Raw genomic sequence first — 20,873 nt, 5'->3', positions numbered from 1 at the left:
TCTCTCTCTCTCTCATTTGCTTTTACCCTAGGCCCCTGAGCTATCTAGTCTCTGGTTCTTGGTCACCTAGCCAGTGTTGGATATGGGTTCCACCTTCTGGAGTGGGCTTTAGGTCAAACTAAATATTACTCGGTTACTCCCACAGACTTTGTGTCACCATTGCCCTAGTATATCTTGTAGTCAAGATACTTTGCAGCTCAAAGGGTTTGTAGCTGGGTTAGTGTTTATGCTTTTCTTTTGGTAACATACACAATGTTTCCCTGTACCAACGATGCTAAAACTAGAATGTAGGGCTGAAGACTTTGTAGACACTAGTTTGACTTCTCAGTGTTCAATGTGTTGTATAGGAATTATCTCCAGCAATGGGACCTTGGTGTCACTTGTGAAAAACAGCTGATGCATAGTCTTGGCAACAGCTTGGGTAATTTAGGAATTGCCCATTGGACCCCTTTGGTCAACAACTCAATTAGATGTAACCCAGGCTCAGGATGGGGAGTTTCATTCAATGACAAGACAAGGCCAATCGCAGCTCTGTCTACCCTGATACCAGGAGATTTCTCTTAGACCACCTGCATATATGTATTTTAGGCAGTTTCTACAGAAACAGTTTTTCAACCTACCTCTCAAAGACCTTCAATTTTAGCTGTCTCTCCCCTCAAAGATGATTTGTCCCCTCTCACTTGCCCCTCCCAATTTGATCCTCCTGGTCCAAACTCACCATTCATCCATTCTGATTCCCTTTACTAAAGGACATCTCTCTGCCCTGCCCTAGTTCTTTCTCTGTATCAAACCACTGTGGTTCTATTGAAAGACACTGTAATTGAAAACTAATATCTACATGTAAGTACATACATACCGTATTTCGCTTTCTTTGTCTGCCTTACCTCACCGAGGAAGGTTTTGTTTTGTTTTTGTTTTTGTTTTGTTGCTGTTGGTTTTGTTTTGTTTTGTTTTCTAGTTCCATCTATTGGCTGCAATTTTCATGGTTTCATTTTTAATGGCTAAGTAAAATTCCACTGTGTAAATGCGTCACATTTTCTTTATCGAGTCTTCTGTTGAGGTTGTTTCATTCTTTAGGTTGCTTCCAATTTCTGGCTATTATGACTGGAGTAGAAGTCACATGACAGAGCAAGTGTCTCTGTGGCTGGATGAAGTGTTCTCTAGGTATAGCTGGATCCTGAGGTATATGGATTCCCATCTTCCTGAGGAATTGCCACTCTGATTCCTACAGTGGCTATCAGTTTGCACTCCTACCAGAAATGTATGGGTAGTCCCCTTACTCCAAATCCTCATTAGGAAGATCTGTCTCTTTCTAATTAATCTTAGTCATTCTGACTGGTATAAGGTGAAATAACAAAGTAGTTTTGATTTGCAATTCCCCCCACTAACTAAAGATGTTGACAATGTAAATGTTTCTCAGCAGTGGAATTTCTTCTTGAGAATTCTGTTTAGATCTGTACCCTACTTTTAATTGGGTTATTTGTTTTGTTTTCAATGTATTTTCACTTCCTTGTATTTTAGATATTAGCCTTTTATTAGATGTGCAGTTGTTAAAAATCTTGTCCCATTCTATAGGCTGCTGTTTTGTCCAAATCACAGTGTCCTTTGCCTTACAGAAAATTTAAGTTTCATGAGGTCCCATTTATTAATGATGTTGGCATGTGTGCTAACAGTGTTCTGCTCAGAAATTCTTTTCCTGTGTTAATGAATTTGAGAATATTCCTCTCTTTCTTTTCTATAAAATTCAGCGTATCTGGTTTATGTCAAGGTCTTTGATACATTGGGAGTTGAGTTTTGGGTAGGGTGATTAGTATGGATCTATTTGGATTCTATTATATGGATCGGGCCAGATTGAAAGACCATTTTGAACAATCATGTATCTATAGGTGCATACATTTATGTCTGGGTCTTCAATTTGATTTCATAGATCAGTGTGCAATTTTTTTGCCAAAACCAATAGGGTTTTATTAATACAGCTTTGTAGTACAGCTAGAAACGTTGAGATAATCATAAATCCTGCAGGTTCTTTTTTATTCAGGATTGTTTTAGCTTTGTGTGTGTGTGTGTGTGTGTGTGTGTGTGTGTGTGTGTGTGTGTTTCCCTATGAAACTGAATATCTGTAAAAAATTATGCTGGGATTTTAGTAGTGATTACCTAGAGTCTGTACACTGGTTTTTATAAGATAGCCATTTTTATTTTGTTAATAATATCAACTCATGAACATCAGAGATCTCTGAACTACAAATTATTACTAGTTGATGGGGAAAGAATATAAATAAACGCAAAGACAGTAAACAATTGATTGCAGAAGAATAGTGACAGAATTGATTGTTTGCAGTTTCCTTTGTTCCTCAATCCTTTTCTTTACTGACTTGGAATTTTGGGTTGTTTTTTCTTATTGGACATTTACATTTCAAATGTTATCCCCTTTCCCAGTTCCCCCCTCTCTCATTCCAACTCCCCCTGCTTCTATGAGGATGCTACACAACAACTCCTACCTCACTCTCCTGGCACTCCTCTACACTGGGGTATCCAGCCTTCACAGGTCCAAGGGTTTCTCCTATTGACGACAGACAATCCATCCTCTACTATATATTCTGTTGGAGCCATGGGTCCCTCCATTTGTACCCTTTGGTTGGTGGTTTAGTCCCTGGGAGCTCTGGGGGTCTGGTTGGTTGATATTGTTGGTTTCTTTTTTAATTTTAATGCTCACATATTTTATTAACCTTTATTTTTAATTTTTATTATATATTTCTTTACTTAAATTTCAAAGGTTACTCCCCTTCCTGGTTTCCTGTCCCTAAGCCTCCATTCCCTCCCCTCCCCATCCCCATCCCCCATATGGGTATTTCCCCTATACATCCCCCCTTTATTGCTCTCCCCCATATTCCCCTGCACTGGGGGATCCAAACTTAGCAAGACCAAGGGTTTTCCCTTCTACTGATGCCCCAACAAGGTTATTCTCTGCTACATATGCAGTTGGAGCCCTGGGTCAGCCCATGTATAGTCTTTCAGTAGTGGTTTAGTCCCTGGAAGTTCTGGTTGGTTGGCATTGTTTATGGGGTTGCAAACTCCTTCAACTCTTTCAATACTTCCTCTAATTCCCCTCAAGGGGGTCCTATTCTCAGTTCGGTGGTTTGCTGCTAGCATTGACCTCTGTATTGGACATGCTCTGGATGTGTCTCTCAGTAGAGATCTATATCCAGTTCCTTTCAGCATGCATTTTTTAGTTTCATCAATCTTATCTAGTTTTGGTGGTTGTATATATATGGGCCACATGTGTATCAGACTCTGAATGGCCATTCCTTGAGTCGTTGCTCTAAACTTTGCTTCCATATCCCCTCCTATGAATATGTTCCTCCTTTTAAAAAGGAGTGGGAACATCTGCATTTTGGTCATCCTTCTTTTTGAGCTTCCTGTGGTCTATAGATTGCATCTTGGGTAATTTGAGCTTTTTGGCTAATATCCACTTATCACTAAGTGCATACCAAGTGTGTTTTTCCATGATTGAGTAACCTCACTCAGGATGACATTTTCTAGTTCATTCCATTTGCCTATGGATTTCATGAAGTCATTGTTTTTGATAGCTGGGTAGTATTCCATTGAGTAGATGTACATTTTTTAATTCATTCCTCTGTTGAAGGGCATCTGGGTTCTTTCCAGCTTCTGGCTATTATAAATAAGGCTGCTATGAACATAGTGGAACATGTGTCTTTGTTGTAAGTTGGAGTATCTTTTGGGTATAAGCCCAAGAGAGGTATAGCTGGGTCCTCAGGTAGTGTAATGTCCAATTTTCTTTTTTTTTTTTTTCTTTTAATCGGAGATGGGGACCGAACCCAGGGCCTTGAGCTTGCTAGGCAAGCGCTCTACCACTGAGCTAAATCCCCAACCCAATGTCCAATTTTCTAAGGAACCTCCAGACTGATTTCCAGAGTGGTGGTACCAGTTTGCAATCCCACCAACAATGGAGGCGTGTTCCTCTTTCTCCACATCCTCACCAGTATCTGCTGTCACCTGAGTTTTTTATCTTAGCCATTCTGACTGATATGAGGTGGAATCTCAGGGTTGTTTTGATTTGCATTTCCCTGATGACTAAGGATGTTGAACATTTCTTTAGGTGCTTTTAGGCCATTCGATAATCCTCAGCTGAGAATGTTTTGTTTATCTCTGTACTCCACTTTTTAATAGGGTGATTTGGCTCTCTGGAGTCTAACTTCTTGGGTTCTTTGTATATTTTGGATATTAGCCCTCTATCTGATGTAGGATTGTTAAAGAACTTTTCCCAATCTGTTGGTTGTTATTTTGTCCTAATGACAGTGTCTTTTGCTTTACAAAAGCTTTGCAGTTTTATGAGGTCCCATTTGTCGATTCTTGATCTTAGAGCATAAGCCATCGGTTTTTGTTCAGGAAATTTTCCCCAGTGCTCATGTGTTCGAGACTCTTCCCCACTTTTTCTTCTATTGGTTTAAATGTATCTGGTTTGATGTGGAGGTCCTTGATCCACTTGGACTTAAGCTTTGTACATAGTGATAAGAATGGATCAATTTGCATTCTTCTACATGCTGACCTCCAGTTGAACCAGCACCATTTGTTGAAAATGCTATCTTTTTTCCATTGGATGGTTTTAGCTCCTTTGTAAAAAATCAAGTGACCATAGGTGTGTGGGTTCATTTCTGGGTCTTCAATTCTGTTCCACTGATCTACCTGCCTGTCTCTGCACCAATACCATGCAGTTTTTATAACTACTGCTCTGTAATACTGCTTGAGGTCAGGGATGGTGATTCCTCCAGAAGTTCTTTTATTGTTGAGAATAGTTTTTGCTAGCCTGGGTTTTTTTGTTATTCCAAATGAATTTGCAAATTGCTCTTTCTATCTCTATAAAGGATTGAGTAGGAATTTTGATGGGGATTGCACTGAATCTGTAGATTGCCTTTGGCAAAATGGCCATCTTTACTATATTAATCCCGCCTATCCATGAGCATGGAAGATATTTCCATCTTCTGAGGTCTTCCTCAATTTCTTTCTTCAGAGATTTGAAGTTCTTGTCATACAGATCTTGCACTTAGTTGGTTAAAGTCATACCAAGATATTTTATGGTATTTGGGACTATTGTGAAGGGTGTCATTTCCTTAATTTCTTTCTCAGCCTGTTTATCCTTTGAGAAGAGGAAGGCTACTGATTTGTTTGAGTAATTTTATACCCCAACACTTTGCTGAAGTTGTTTATTAGGTTAAGTGGTTCTCTGGTGGAACTTTTGGGGTCACTTAAGAACACTATCATATCATCTGCAAATAGTGATATTTTGATTTCTTCCCTTCCAATTTGTATCCCTATGACCTCCTTTTGCTATCTGATTGCTCTGGCTAGGACTTCGAGTACTATATTGAATAAGTAGGAATAGAGTGGGCAGCCTTGTCCCTAATTTTAGTGGGATTGTTTCAACTTCCTCTCCATTTAGTTTGATGTTAGCTACTGGTTTGCTGTTTATTGCTTTTACTGTGTTTAGATATGGGCCTTGAATTCCTGATCTTTCCAGGACTTTTATCATGAAGGGGTGTTGAATTTTGTCAAATGCTTTCTCAGCATCTAATGAAATGGCTATGTGGTTCTTATCTTTGAGTTTGTTTATACAGTGGATTACATTGATGAATTTTTGTATATTAAACCATCCCTGCATCCCAGGGTGAAGCCTACTTGATCATGATGGATGATCGTTTTGATGTGTTCTTGGATTCAGTTTGCAAGAATTTTATTGAGTATTTTCGCATCAATATTCGTAAGGGAAATTGGTCTGAAGTTCTCTTTCTTTGTTGGGTCCTTGTGTGGTTTTGGTATAAGAGTAATTGTGGCTTTATAGAAGGAATTTGGTAGTGCTCTGTCTGTTTCAATTTTGTGGAATAATTTGGATAGTATTGGCATGAGGTGTTCTATGAAGGTCTGATAGAATTCTGCACTAAACCTGTCTGGACCTGGGCTCCTTTTGGTTGGGAAACTTTTAATAACTGCTTCTATTTCTTTAGGAGTTATGGGGTTGTTTAGATAATTTATTTGTTCCTGATTTAACTTTGGTACCTGGTATCTGTCTAGAAAATTGTCCATTTCCTCCAGATTTTCCAGTTTTGTTGAATATAGGCTTTTGTAGTAGGATCTGATGATTTTTTAACTTTGACATTGTTGTTCTTATGAGGTTACAAACCTCTTCAGCTCTTTCAGTCCTTTCTCTAACTCCTCCATTGGGGTCCCCATGCTTAGTCTGATGGTCAGTTGCAAGCATCCTCATCTGTATCAGTAAAGCTCTGGCAGAACATCTCAGTAAACATTCATATCAGGCTTCTGTCAGCAAGTACTTCTTGGCATCAGCAATAGTGACTGGGTTTGGTGGTTGCATATGGATGGATCCCATGTGGGAAAGTCTCTGGATGGACTTTTAATTCAGTTGTTGCTTCACTCTTTTTTCCTTTATTTCTTTTAGAAAGGAGCAATTCTGGGTTAAAACTTTGAGAAAGGAGGGTGACTATGCCCCAACTGGGGACCTTGCCTAATATCTGGATATGAACTCTACAGGTTCTCCATCACCTTTCTTGGGCTTTTCAACTACTCTCATCCCTGTTGGGTCCTGGGAGCCTCTTGCTTTCCTGGAATCTGGGACTTGCTGGTGGCTACCCCCAGTTCCCATCCCCCTTGCTACACACCTCTGTTCAAATTTCTGACCCTCTGTTTATCATTTCATCTCCTCTCATACCTGATTCTGACTCCCTTTACCCCTCCCTCTCCTTTCTTCCTCACAAGTCCTTCCCACCTTCTACCTCCCATGAGTATTTTGTTCCCCCTTCTGAGAAGGACTGAAACATCCAAATTTTGTTCTTCCTTCTTCTTGAACTTCATATGATCTATGAATTGTATCCTCGGTATGGTATTCCGAGCTTTTGGGCTAATATCCACTTATTAGTGAGTGCATACCAGGTGTGTTCTTTTTTGAAACTGGGTTACCTCACCAGGATAATATTTTCTAATTCCATCTATTTGCCTAAGAATTTCATGAAGTCATTGTTTTAATAGCTATGTAGTACTTTGTTGTGTAAATGAACCCCATTTTCTGTATCAACTTCTGTTGAAGGATATCTGTTCTTTCCAGTTTCTGATTATTAAAAAATAAGGCTGCTATGAACATAGAAGAGCATGTGTCTTTGTTATATGTTGGAGCGTTTTGGGGTATACGCCAGGAGTGGTATAGTTGGGCTCTCAGGTCCAATATTCTATGTCCAATATTTTGAGGAACTAACAGAGTGATTTCCAGAGTGGTTATACCAGCTTGCAATCCCACTATAATGAAAGGGTATTCCTGTTTCTTCACATCCTCACCAGCATCTGCTGTCACCTGAGTTTTGAATCTTAGCCATTCTGATGAGTGTGTGGTAGAATCTCAGGGTTATTTTTTATTTGCATTTGCCTGAAGACTAAGAATGGGGAACATTTTTTAAGGTACTTCTCAGTTACTCGATATTAATCAACTGAGTATTCTTTGTTTAGCTCTGTACCCCATTTTAATAGGGTTGTTTGTTTCTCTGTAGTCTAACTTCTTGAGTTCTGTGTCTATATTGATATTAGCCTCTGTTGGATGTTCAATTGGTAAAGATCTTTTCCCAATCTGTTGGTTGCTATTTTTTCTATTGACAGTGTCCTTTGTTTACAGAAGCTTGCAATTTTATGAGGTCCCATTTGTTTATTCTTGATCTTAGACCTTATGGTCTAAGACCCATTTGTGTTCTGTTCAGGAAATTTTCCCCTGTGCCCATGTGTTTGAGGTTTTTCCACACTTTCTCTTCTACTAGTTTCAGTTTATCTGCTTTTATGTGGAGATCTTTCATCCACTTGGGTTAAGCTTTGTACAAGGAGATAAGAATGGATCAATTTGCATTCTTCATATGCTGACCTCCAGTTGAACCAGTACCATTTATTGAAAATGCTGTCTTTTTTTTCTCCATTGTCAAAGATCAAGTGATCATAGCTGTGAGGGTTCATTTCTGGATCTTCAATTCTATTCCATTGATTATTGCCTGTCTCTGTACCAATACCATGTAATTTTTATCACGCTTTCTGTGTAATATAGTTTGAGGACAGGAATAGTGAGTTCCCAAGAAGTTATTTTCTTGTTGAGAATAGTTTTCACTATCTTGGGTTTTTAATTATTCCAAATGAATTTGCAAATTGCTCTTTCTAACTGTATGAAGAATAGAGTTGGAATTTTGATGGGGATTGCATTGAATCTGTAGATTGCTTTTTGGCAAGATGTCCATTTTTACTATATTAATTCTGCTCATCCATGACCATGAGAGATCTTTTTACATTTTCTGAATTCATCTTTGTTTTCTTTCTTCAGAGACTCAAGTTGTTGTCATACAGATATTTCACTTGCTTGGTTAGAGTCACACCAGGGTATTTTATATTATTTGTGACTATTGTGAAGGGCTGTTTATCAGATTTAGGAGTTTTGTGGTGGGATTTTGGGGTCCCTTAAATATACTATCATATCATCTGCAAATAGCGATATTTTAACTTCTTCCTTTCCACTTTGTATACTTTGACCTTCTATTGTTGCATAATTGCTCTGGCGAGGATTCTGAGTGGGTAGGGAAAGAGTGGTCAACCTAGTCTAGTCCCTGATTTTAGTGCAATTGCTTCAAGTTTCTCTCCATTTAGTTTGATGTAGGCTACTGATTTGCTGTTTATTGCTATTACTATGTTTAGGTATGGGCCTTGAATTCCTGATTTTTCCTAGACTTTTAACACAAAGCAGTATTGAATTTTGTCAAATGCTTTCTCAACATATAATGAGATGATCCTGTGTTTTTTTTTCTTTGAGTTTGTTTATATAGGTGATTATTTTGATAGATTTCCATATATTGAACCATCCCTGCATCTCTAGGATAAAGTCTACTTGATCATGGTGAATGATCATTTTGGTGTGTTCTTAGATTAGGTTTTTGAGAATTTTATTGAATATCTTTGCATCGATACTCATAAGAGAAACTGGTCTGAAGTTCTCTTTTCTTTGTTGGGTATTTGTGGGTTTAGATATAAGTGAAATTGTGGCTTCAAAGAAGAATTGGGTAGTGTTCTTCTGTTTCTCTTCTATGGAATAGTTTGAAGAGTATTGGTATAAAGTCTTCTTTGAAGGTCTGATAGAATTCTGCATTAAACCCATCTGGTCCTGGGCTCTTTTTTTGTTTGGGAGACTTTTAATAACTGCTTCTATTTCATCAGGTATTATGAGATAATAACTTTGATACCTGGTAGCTGTCTAGAAAATTGTCCATTTCATCCAGGTTTCCAGTTTTGTTGAGTATAGGCTTTTGTAGTAGGATCTGATGATTTTTTTAATTTCTGCAGATTCTGTTGTAATGTCTCCCTTTTCATTTCTGATTTTGTTAATTTGGATACTCTCTCTGTGCCCTTTGATTACTCTGGCTAAGGGTTTATCTATCTTCTTGATTTTCTCAAAGAAACAGCTCCTGGTTTATTGACTTTTCATATAGTTCTTTTGTTTCTACATGATTCATTTCAGCTCAGAGTTTGACTATTTCCTGTTGTCTACTCCTTTTGTGTGTATTTGCTTCTGTTTGTTCTAGATATTTTAGGTGTGCTGTCAAGCTGTTAGTATATGCTTTCTCCAGTTTCTTTTTGGAGGTCCTCAGAGCTATGAGTTTTCTTCTTAGCACTGCTTTCATTGTATTCCATATGTTTGGGCTCGTTCTGACTTCATTTTCATTAAGTTCTAAAAAGTCTTTACTTTTTTTTCTTTATTTCTTCCTTGACCAAGTTATCATTGAGTAGAACATTGTTCAGCTTTCATTTGCATGTTGGCTTTCTGCTTTTCTGTTGTTGTTATTGAAGCCTTAGTCTGTAGTGATCTGGGAGGATGTATGGGATTGTTTCAGTCTTCTTCTATTTCTTGATGCCTGTTTTATGATCGATTACATGGTCAATTTTAGAGAAGTTACAATGAGGTGCTGAGAAGAAGGTATATTCTTTTGTTTAGATGAAATGTTACAGATATCAGTTAAATCCATTTGGTTTATGACTTCTGTTTGTTTCACTGTCTCTATTTAGTTTCTGTTTCCTTGATCTGTCTGTCCCTTGATGAGAGTGAGGTGTTGAAATCTCCCACTATTATTGTGTGTAGTGCAATGTGTCCTTTGAGCTTTAGAAAAGTTTCTTTTATGAATGTGGTTGCCCTTGCATTTAGAAATATAGTGTTCAGAATTGAGAGTTCTTGATGCATTTTGTTTTTGATGAGTATGACACGTCCTTCCTTATCTTTTGGATAACTTTTGCTTGAAAGATGATTCTATTTAATATTAGAATTACTACTCCATCTTGCTTCTTTGCTTGGAAAATAGTTTTCCAGCTTTTTACTCTGAGGTAGTATCTATCTTTGTCACTGAAGTGAGTTTTCTGTATGCAAAAAATTCTGGGTCATGTTTACATACCCAATCTGTTAGTCTATGTCTTTTTTTTTTCTCTTTTCGGAGCTGGAGACTGAACCCAGGGCCTTGTGCTTGCTAGGCAAGTGCTCTACCACTGAGCTAAATCCCCAACCCTAGTCTATGTCTTTTTATTGGGGAATTGAGTCCATTGATTTTAAGAGATATTAAGGAATAGTGATTTTTGCTTCTTGTTATTTTGTTGTTAGAGGTGGAATTATGTTTGTGTCACTATCTTCTTCTGGGGTTTTAGAAAGATTACTTTCTTGCTTTTTCTTTTTTTTTTTTTTCTTTTTTTCGGAGCTGGGGACCGAACCCAGGGCCTTGCGACTTTCTTGCTTTTTCTAAGGTGTATTTTCCCTCCTTTTTTTCAAGTTCTCCATCTATTATTTTTTGTAGAACTAGATTTGTGGATATTATGTAAATTTGGTTTTGTCATGCAATATCTTGTTTTCTACATCTATGTTAATAGAGAGTCTTTCTGGATATTTTAGACTGGGCTGGCATTTGTGTTCTCTTAGGGTCTATATGATATCTGTCCAGGATACTCTAACTTTCATAGTCTTTGTTGAGAAGTCTAGTGTAATTCTGATAGGTCTGTCTTTATATGTTACCTGACTTTTTTCCCCTTCCTGCTTTTAATATCCTTTCTTTTGTGCCTTTGGTGTTTTGACTATTATGTATGAGGAGAGAATTTTTCTAGTCCAATCTATTTGGAGTTCTGTAGGCTTCATGTTTGTTCATGGGCATCTCTTCATTTATGTTAAGGAAGTTTTCTTCTATAATTTTCTTGAAAAATTTTACTGGCCCTTTAAATTCAGAATTTTCACTCTCTTCTATACCTATTATCCTTAGATTTGGTCTTCCCATTATGTTCTGGATTTCCTTGATATTTTGGGTTAGGATCTTTTTGCATTTTTAATTTTCTTTGACTATTGTGTTACTGTTTTCCATGGTATCTTCTGCTCCTGAGATTCTTCTATCTCTTGTATTCCATTGGTGATGCCTGCATCTATGACTTCTAATCTCTTTCCTAGGTTTTCTACTTCCAGGATTGTCTCCTTTGTGATTTCTTTTTTATTGTTTCTATTTCCATTTTTAGATCCTGGATGGTTTTGTTCAATTCTTTCACCTGTTTTCTGTAATTTTTAAGGGATTTTTTGTGTTTCCTCTTTAAGGGCTTCTACCTGTTTACATGTGTTGTCATATATTTTATGTCCTTCTTAAAGTCCTTTATCATCATCATGAGATGTGACTTTAAATCCATGTCTTGCTTTCCAGTGTATTGTGTCATCCAGGACTTTCTGTGGTGGGAGAATTGTTCTGATGATGCCAAGTAGCCTTGGTTTCTGTTGTTTAATTCTTCCCTTGCTTCATGTCATCTGGCTTATCTCTGGTTCTATTTCTTCTTGCTGTCTATTACTGAGGCGTGTCCTCCTATGAGCCTATGATCCTGTGATCTTAGGGAGGAGAGCACTCCTGGGAGACCAGCTCTCTGGGCAGGATTTGGGTATGAAGGGGACAACCTTAGCTCTGGGTGGCAGATGGAGATAGGAAGGACTTGGAGTTTTAATCGACAAACCTTTCATTTGTTTGGTAAGAGTTACCCCAAAATATTTTAGATTATTTGAGGCTATTGTAATGGTCTTGTTGCTCCCACTCTATATGTGGGAGGACACTGATTTTTGAATTATTTTTGCATCCAGCTACTTTGTTAAATGTGTTTATCAGATGTACAAGATTTCCACTACAATTTATTATGTTCACTTATGTATACTATCATATCATCTTTAAATAAAGGCACTTTTAATTCTTGCCTTCCAATTTGTAGTCCCTAGATCTCCTTCAGTGACTTAATTGCTTTGGATAAGAATTCAAGTTCTCTATTGAATAGGTATGAAGAGAGTGCCCAATCAAGTCTTGTTGTCCTACTAAAATTCCAGCAAAATTCTGCACAGATTTTGAAACAGCAATAATCAGTGTCATATGGAAACACACACGCACACACACACACACACACACACACACACACACACACACCAAGAAATAACCCTAAAATATATTTGTATTGTATTAATATATTTTATTAATATATTCCCAGATGAGGAGGAAGAATATAAGAATGTGGAAATGTGGGTTTGGCTTACTTTAACCAGCAGCTGAGTCCTCATGTTGGATTCAGAAACATTCATTTGTTTACTAGAACTGCCAACTATTGATAAGGAAATTCAAGAAATCAATTCATTGAAAAACTATTGAATACAAAAAAAAAAAGAAAAGGAAAAAATTATAAGGCTCGCATTTATGTAAGGGTGGATCTGTTAGGTGTTTTCCATTTTAATATGTGTCAGAACCATCACAGGACCTTGGTAAATGGTAAAGGGTGGAGGTTGCTCAGACTGCCACCCAAAGTTGAGAAGTTTCTTTGGAGTTCAATAAATTGTATCACAATTCCCAGCTGTGCCAATTCTTAGGCCTCATGGAGCCACTTCTGCCTCTCAGAAAATGGGAAGGGATTCTAAGATGCAGAAAATCAAAATACCAGGAAACAGAGTAAAAACAGAACTTTTGTCTAGAAAAGAACAGAAAGTATTTGTTACTGGATTCTGTCCTCCTAAGTACAAATACATCTTTGGGGAGTTATGAGTTATGTTTTTCTTGCTAATTCCATGGTTTGTAGATAAAAGGACTTCCTTTGATGTCCTAAGTCAAATCTTACTCTTTCTCATCTCTTGATTGTTTGGGTGCATTGAGATAAGAGAAATGTCCCAAGTTGTGTTGCTAACACTAAAATGAAACAAAGGAAAGTCCAAACTAGGTAGCACACATATGTACCAATTCCATCCAATTCCATTAATTATTCATCTCCAGTAAACATGGGCGTAAGCCATGAAACACCTTGCCTTCCAAGATGGAAACATGTGGTCCTAGTCAACTTGTTTGGTTTATTGTTTGGATTTTTACCTCACAGATTTTTTTAACAGTTTTTTTTTTATTTGGTTTTGTTTTGGTTTTGTTTTGATTTTACCATATGAGGAACACTACTTAAGGTTAAGATCCTGGTTTACCTTGATGGATAAATTACTACTACAGACATCAGTGACTGATAAAAAATTGGATTTGTCTAAAACCCAACTTGCACCCAGTTCTCATGTTATATATGTAGATTTCAAAGGAAAATAACATGATTTAGGTTACATAAATTCTCCTAGTAATTAGGCTGTGAGGGAGGAGCCACAGTGACATTTGGCTACTGAGAAGGAGGCAGGAAGCAACGTGACAGCTGAAAGAAGATTGGAAAAGGTCTCTGTACTCGGTGGGTTTCACTTTAGGGCTTTGGATCATCTGGTGGTCCCAGGGGATGAACCTGAGTTCTAAACCTAAACACTACAAAGCATAAGAGGTTGAAGTAATGTTCACTAAACAGCCATTGCCTATGGGAAATGATTGGGGCTTGAAGCTTCTGAGAGCTAGAGTCAGTCAAAAATGGAGTTGCAGTAAAACCTAACAGACTATCAGTGGATCCCGCCACACCGATCCAATTCGCTTTAACCTTACTTCCTCTAACAAGCTTTCTGGTTACTCCTATTCTTAGCCTATTGGACCTAATGTTTTTCTACCTCATCTTTCTGTCCAGCGTTGCCTCTTGAAGTCCCCTTTAGTTACAATAACAATATAAAGATACGGCTTGTTCTGAGCACATGAAAGATACTGGTCAACCCCTAATACCCTAATACTAGCACTTCAAATAGTTCAATGACTTTAGAACGTGCTTGGAATAGCAGCCGAACTGAGCAGGAAGGGCAGCACGGCTCTGTGCCATGTCCTCAGGCTCCAGACATCCATCCCTTTCTGCAGTGGGCGAGCTTTCCTCAGCCCCTATGCACCTTCTGCTTTGGTCTCCCTCTGAACAAATGCTGCACTCCTGTCCTCATTCAGACCTTAGCAACACATTCTCTCCAGAGAAAAGCCCACCTTCCCTCCTCCGTGTGATGACAAAGCTTGGTCTTCCAACCTGCCCTGCACTGCAGGGCACATCACATAACTGTATGCCGCTCATGAACTCCATCAACATTCATTTGCTCAAATGTTTGTTGCTGTCTTTCCGTCCTCTAAAGGAAAATGTCCTAATTATTTTATTCACAGCTCTATTCCCGCTAACCAGAACATATATGAGTGTAAAGAAGAAAAGAGAGGTGGGGAGTAAAAAAAAGAGAGAATTTTAGTACTTATTTTAAGCAGTTCATCAGTCAGTAAATGTGTCTCAAGGATTGCACAAGTTGCTAATCCAAGGTTTCCCGTATACCAGCGGTTCTAATTCTTCCTACTGCTGGGACCCTTTAATACAGTACCTTATGTTGTGGTGACCCCCAACCATAAAATTATTGCATTGCTACTTCATAATTGGAAGTTTGCTATTGGCATGAATTGTATTGTAAGTATTTGATATGCAGGATAATGGGCCCCCAAAGGACTTGAGACCCACAGGTTGAGAATCACTGATTTAGACAGTCTTACGATGTTTGTTGTTTGTTTGTTTGTTTGTGTTTTATACTTGGTACAGACAAAAGAATCTAAGGCTCCCCTCATTCTACTGAAGCACGGTAACGTGAATAGAAATTCAGGATCAATAAATATATGCATGCTTCTCCCCACCTACCCATTCCTGCTACAAATTGTGTGAATGACCTCTGTGTTACAGATGGAGAACCGAAGGGCTAGTGAGGTTGGTTTGCTCAAGGTCAGGAGAAGAACTCACACTTGCTCTTTCCGCTGACCTGCCGGGGGAATTTCTTAAGTCCTCCAGTCAGACTTACACCTTTTAGCTAAAGAAAGCAAGAGAGCGCGCAGAGTCCTTATTTTTAAACTTGCCTTCCATGGAAACCTTTGGTCAAGCAGGTGGTGGTGATGCAGAACCTGGCTCCAAGGAACACTGAGGTCATGGTATTTTTTCACATTTAGCAACATCAAAATACAGAGATGATGTAAACTTCCTAAGACCTGTTGCCAGCCTAGTGATACTGGCAAATCTGAGTAGGAGGCGACATCATTGGTCACAGCAGGCATGTGTGGAACCAATGAGCTTGCTTTAGCGAAGCGGGATGCTCAGATGGCTGCCTTGGATTCACCTCCTGCTTACAGTAATACTAGCAAGGCTGCTTGAATTTCCTATTAGATACACGACAAAAATATCCCATGATGTGAAGAAGCTGCTAAGACCAAATAGTAGCTCCTTCACAGAGCTGAAAGATTTAATGAGTAAACGCACCTCACGCTCTTGCGTGTGTGCACAGGCACTCGGCAACACTGGTCAAACATCTCATTTGATTTTTTTTAAATTTTAATTTGATTTTAGCTTTTTAATTTTTGGTCTGTTTTTATTTTATTTTTACTTTTACTTTTAATTTTATCTCACACTAATTAGAGTGAAATCATTTTAATTAATAAAACTAAAATTGATTTGGTTAAAATTAGAGCATCTGAATTTTTAATTTGCTGAGGCTGCTCGCACCACTCAGCTTTTCCTGGACTGTGTACACAGCACAAACCACCACACTGTCTTTTAATGTAAGGGCCACAATATCGCAGAGGCTGGGCATGGGGACACTGAAAGTCATTGCCCTGAGTGTAAGCATGCATGCCTGGAGGTCAAAGGACAGCTCCCATGTCATGTTGGTGCTCAATTTTCCTTTTTTGAGCAAGAACCCTTGCTTTTCACTGGGCTTCCCAGGCTGGCTGACCCACAAGCTTCTGGGTTTCTCTTGTGTCTTGCTCCCATTTTGAAAACAGATCCTTGTGACTGGATGCTAAGTTTTCCTGTGTCCACTCTTTGCTTGTTTGCTTCTCTGTTGCTGTCATAAGCACCAGGAACAGAACCACTGGATAAAGAAAACTCTTCTTTTATGCCATCAGTGACCACCAGCAAAGGGATGGTGCCATGCACAGTGGGCTGGATCCACACGCCAATCATTAACCCAAAATATGCCCCATGGATTTGTCCACAGGGGAACTGATAGAGGCAGTTTCTCAACTGAGGTTCCCTCTTCCGTGGTGACTTGAGCTTGTGTCAAGACCATCACATGTATCATAGCAGCTTCCCATTCCCAACACTCCTGTTAGTGGGATTAGTAGTGTCTTATCAATTAGAGTAGAAACACTTTCTACATGCACATTATTCTCTTATGTGCATGCCTGGCACTCCTCTAAACTGGACATATACACATGGCACTTAGTGTCATTCCTCAGATGTCCTGGCTGTTCATTAAATGTCTCTTAGAATGAATAAATATGCAATCCTAATTCTTCTACTTTATCTTCATGATGCTCATTTTGGAATTTAAATCTTACAGAAAATATCAAATCCAACCACTGAATAGTCCACAGTCCTGAAGCTGGCACAGAGAGAAACTCTCAAAAGAGCACAGCTCAAACTTCAAAAATAACTAATTTGTGCTCAGAAACACTATACTACGCATAACAAAATGAATTACTTCTAAAATAAACTGCAAACATTTTGTGTAAATGACTAAATTATTCTCCCAAATGAGATTGTGCTTAAAAAAATAGACGCCTTCTCCTATCTTCTAGCAGCAGTCGCTACCAAGCTTGAAGTAAAATAAGTCTCCGTATTTCTCTGGGTATAGGGCAGTTTGTTTCCCAAAGTGGTCCTTAGCTATGAAGAGGGCTGGGTGGGTGTAAATAATCATCACAATTTTCAGTTCAGGTGTCAAGGATAACAATCATAATGGTGCCAGGAAAGGGCCCAACTTATGGTTTTTTTTGAGAGATGCATCTTCACAGTCAAACAGTGAGACTCCCCAGGCTGGGTTCAACATAACAGTTTCCTTTAGGAAGAAAGCAAGTGTCTCAGTGTATACAACAGCGGGCCCTATTTTACACAAACAGACGCTGTTTCTAAAGAAGGTAAATTAAGGCGGCATCTTGGTGGCAAGTTGCTTTGTATCTGTGAACCAGCAGTATTACTTTTGGTAGTGACTGCGAACAACACTGGCCTCTCCATTGGTTTGTAAGTCACTGCCCTCTAGGCTGCTCCTCTCCTAGTCCTTGCCATGTGCCAGGAACTTTCTATCTCTCAACTCAGCTTAGGACCGTGATACTATTCCTAGGGTGCATTTCTCAGCTACACATATTTACATGAATCTAAGGCATCTTTGCTGCCGAGCATAATGGAAAAGAATCTGTGACAGATTTCACTTCAAGCTGAAAAGCCCTGCCTTGTCCTACAGAGCCTCTACCACCACACGCTCATTCTTCAGGGCGTAGCTCCATTATTACCCCTCCCCCCAAAGTACCTCTGTCCAGTTCTGAAAAATGTCGTCTCTATCTTAGCATGGTGGCTGGTCAAGCAAGTGCTTATGTTCACTGAATGAATGGCTAAAGAACAAGTTTGTTTGGGTTTGATTTTTTGCTTGTTTGCCTTTTGCCATAGAACATAGGAATTATCTACACATGCCTATTTTCTTCTGAAAATACCTGATAATAAAAAACAATCAGTAATTCTACTAAAATCAGGAGCAAGACAACGATGTCTACTCTCTCCATTCATGTTCACTATAGTGCTTGAAGTCTTAGATAAATCAATAAGACAAGGAAGGAGATAAAGGGATATTAATAGGAAGCCAAAGAATTCTTATATGCAGATTATACTTTTTATATAAAATTACTCCAAAGACCCCATAAGAAAGTTCTACAACTGAAACTAAATTCTGCAAAATGTCAACACACAAATGAACACATAAAAATCAGTAGCCTTTTGAATTACAAATGACAAACATACCGAGAAAGAAACCAGGGAAACAATCTTATTTAAATGTTTGGGAGACAGGGACATGAACAGAGAGAGTAGACATCTTGACATGTTCCAGATTTTGGTAGAAACACTGAAGCTCTTCCACTTAGCTTTAAAATAATACTAAATTGATAAAATATCTTGAAATAATTCTAAGGAAAGAAAACATTATGTAATAAAAACTTTAATACATCAAAGAAACTGAAAAAATACAGAAGATGGAAAGACCACCCATGGTGGTCATGGACTGGTAGGATTCATATTCTGAAAATGAATTTTGCCATTCTGCCAAAAGCAATTTACAGATTTAATTTAATCCCTTTCAAATTCCAATGCAATTCTTCCCAGAAACTGAAAAAAAAATCTTAAATTTATTAACAAAAAAGATTCTAAAGATCCCACTAAATATATTTTTTGAAACAACACACACACACACACACACACACACACACACACACACACACACAATATCCCAGGGTGGTTAAAAAAACAATTCTGAACAATGGAAGAACTGGTGGAGGTGTCACTATTCATGATTTTGAGTTACACTGTAGAGTTATAACAAAAAAGCAGGAAACTGGCTAACAACCAGGCACATTGGTGCATCAAATAGAACACAGACCTGGATATAAATTCACTCACACTCACACAGTGTCACCTGATTCTTGACAATGGGGCAAAGATACAGAGAAAACACATCTACATGAAAATGACACTGGTCCAACTGGATAGCTCCTATAAAAGAATGAAACTAGAACATAATTTATCCCACGGTACTCAACTCCAACTACATCAAGGAAGGTCTGCAACATAGCACCCAGTACCCTGGCTATGAAAGCAGAAACGAGAGAATAAAATTGATCTTACAGTCACAGCAAAATCCTTATCCTGGGACAGCTCTGGTAAAAAAAAAAAAAAAAAAAAAAAAAAGATATAAATTCCTGGAACTAAAATAAAATGAAAATACAATATAACAAACCTTTAGGACACATTAAAATTAGTAGTCCTGCAAGGAAATTTTATAGTTCTAAGTGCCTATTATTAATGTTAAAAAGAACACAAATTAAGTACTTAGTATTGTGACTCAAAAAGTTTAGAAAAGCAATCAAGCCCAGATCCATTAGATGGAAAGAAAATATAAAAATCAAAGCTCCAATTAACAGAATAAAGGCAAAGAAAATGATACAAAAATTAATGATACTAATAGCTTATTATTTGAGCAGGGAGGGGGACCAAGATTCATAGGCCCTTGGCTCAACTACCAAAAGAAAAGAACAGGATACAAATTAAAAGAATCAGAGATAAATAGGAAATCATTACAATAGAAACCAAAGAAATTTAGAATATTGTAAGGGAATATTTAAAAACCTATACTCCATTAAACTGGAACTCCTGAAGGAAATGGAAGAATTTATAGATTCAGTCATACCACCAAGAATAAACCAAGAAAGCAATAGCCTAAATAGATCTATAATAATAAAGATACTGAAATATTGAAATGGTAAAAAAAAAAATCCTCCCTCACCCTACAAAAAATTTCCAGGTCCAGTTCAATTCATAGCAGAATTCTACCAAACTTCTTCAGAAGTTTTATAGTCAATCTTTAAACTATTAAGGAAATGGAAACAGAAAGAGTACGACAAAACCCCTCTTAACAAGCCAGTATCACACTCATACCAAAACCACATAAGACACACACATGCACACACACTACCACAACCACCACCACTGTCATCACCAATAACAATCAATAGGCCAACATTCTGAAGAATATAGCTTTAAAACCTTCAATCAAATACTTGCAAACCAATCATTGTCTACATTTGGAGCACTATCCACCATGTCCAAGTTGGCTTTACCCCAGAAACACAGGATTTGTTCAGTATGTGTAAGTCAATAAATATAGGTCACATAAAATGAACTTAAGGACAAAACTGGCAAGGCCGTCACAACAGCTGCAGAGAAACCTTCAATAAAACACAACACTCCTTCAAGATAAAAGTTCTACAGAAACAGGGAACATACCTCCACACAGTAAAAGCTATGTCTGAGAAACCCTCAGCCAACACCATCCTATACGGAGAAAATACTTGAATATCATCTCACTGAAATCAGGAATAAGACAGGACTGAGCACTATCTCCATTCCTTTTTAATATTGTGTGTTCAGTGTTGCCTGGAGCAGTAAAGCAAGAGAAGGAATTTAAAGAGATACAAAGTAGGAAAAAAGTCAAATTATCTTGCAGATTACACACTATTATAAATAAGAGATTTCAAATGCTCTACTGATAAAATCTAGAAATTTCAAGAATTTCAGCAATGACAGGATATAGAATGAACTTGCAAAATTTCGTATTGTTTTAACGTACTGTGGACAAAGATACAGGAAAGTAGATTACAGACTTACCTCACCTACCATGGCCTCAAAACAAAGAAATAAAGAAATAAAATACCTGCAGTAATCCTAACCAAGAAGTGAAAGACTCCTGAAATGAAAACTTTAAATATGTGAAAAGAAAGACAAAGACACCAGAAAACAGAAAAGCATACCGTGCTCATGAGGGAGTAGAATATTGTGAG

At 38.0% G+C, this 20,873-nt stretch overlaps 1 pseudogene; it reads right to left on the bottom strand.

Annotated features, from left to right (window-relative positions):
* The window catches only part of LOC116897817, a 128,745-nt pseudogene extending 116,090 nt beyond the window's left edge, over positions 1–12,655 (bottom strand).
* Between the last annotated feature and the right edge of the window lie 8,218 nt (positions 12,656–20,873).

This window comes from Rattus rattus, chromosome 4 (genome assembly GCF_011064425.1).
Source record: "Rattus rattus isolate New Zealand chromosome 4, Rrattus_CSIRO_v1, whole genome shotgun sequence".
NCBI lineage: Eukaryota > Metazoa > Chordata > Mammalia > Rodentia > Muridae > Rattus > Rattus rattus.
This window is presented reverse-complemented; position numbering and strand designations above follow the sequence as displayed.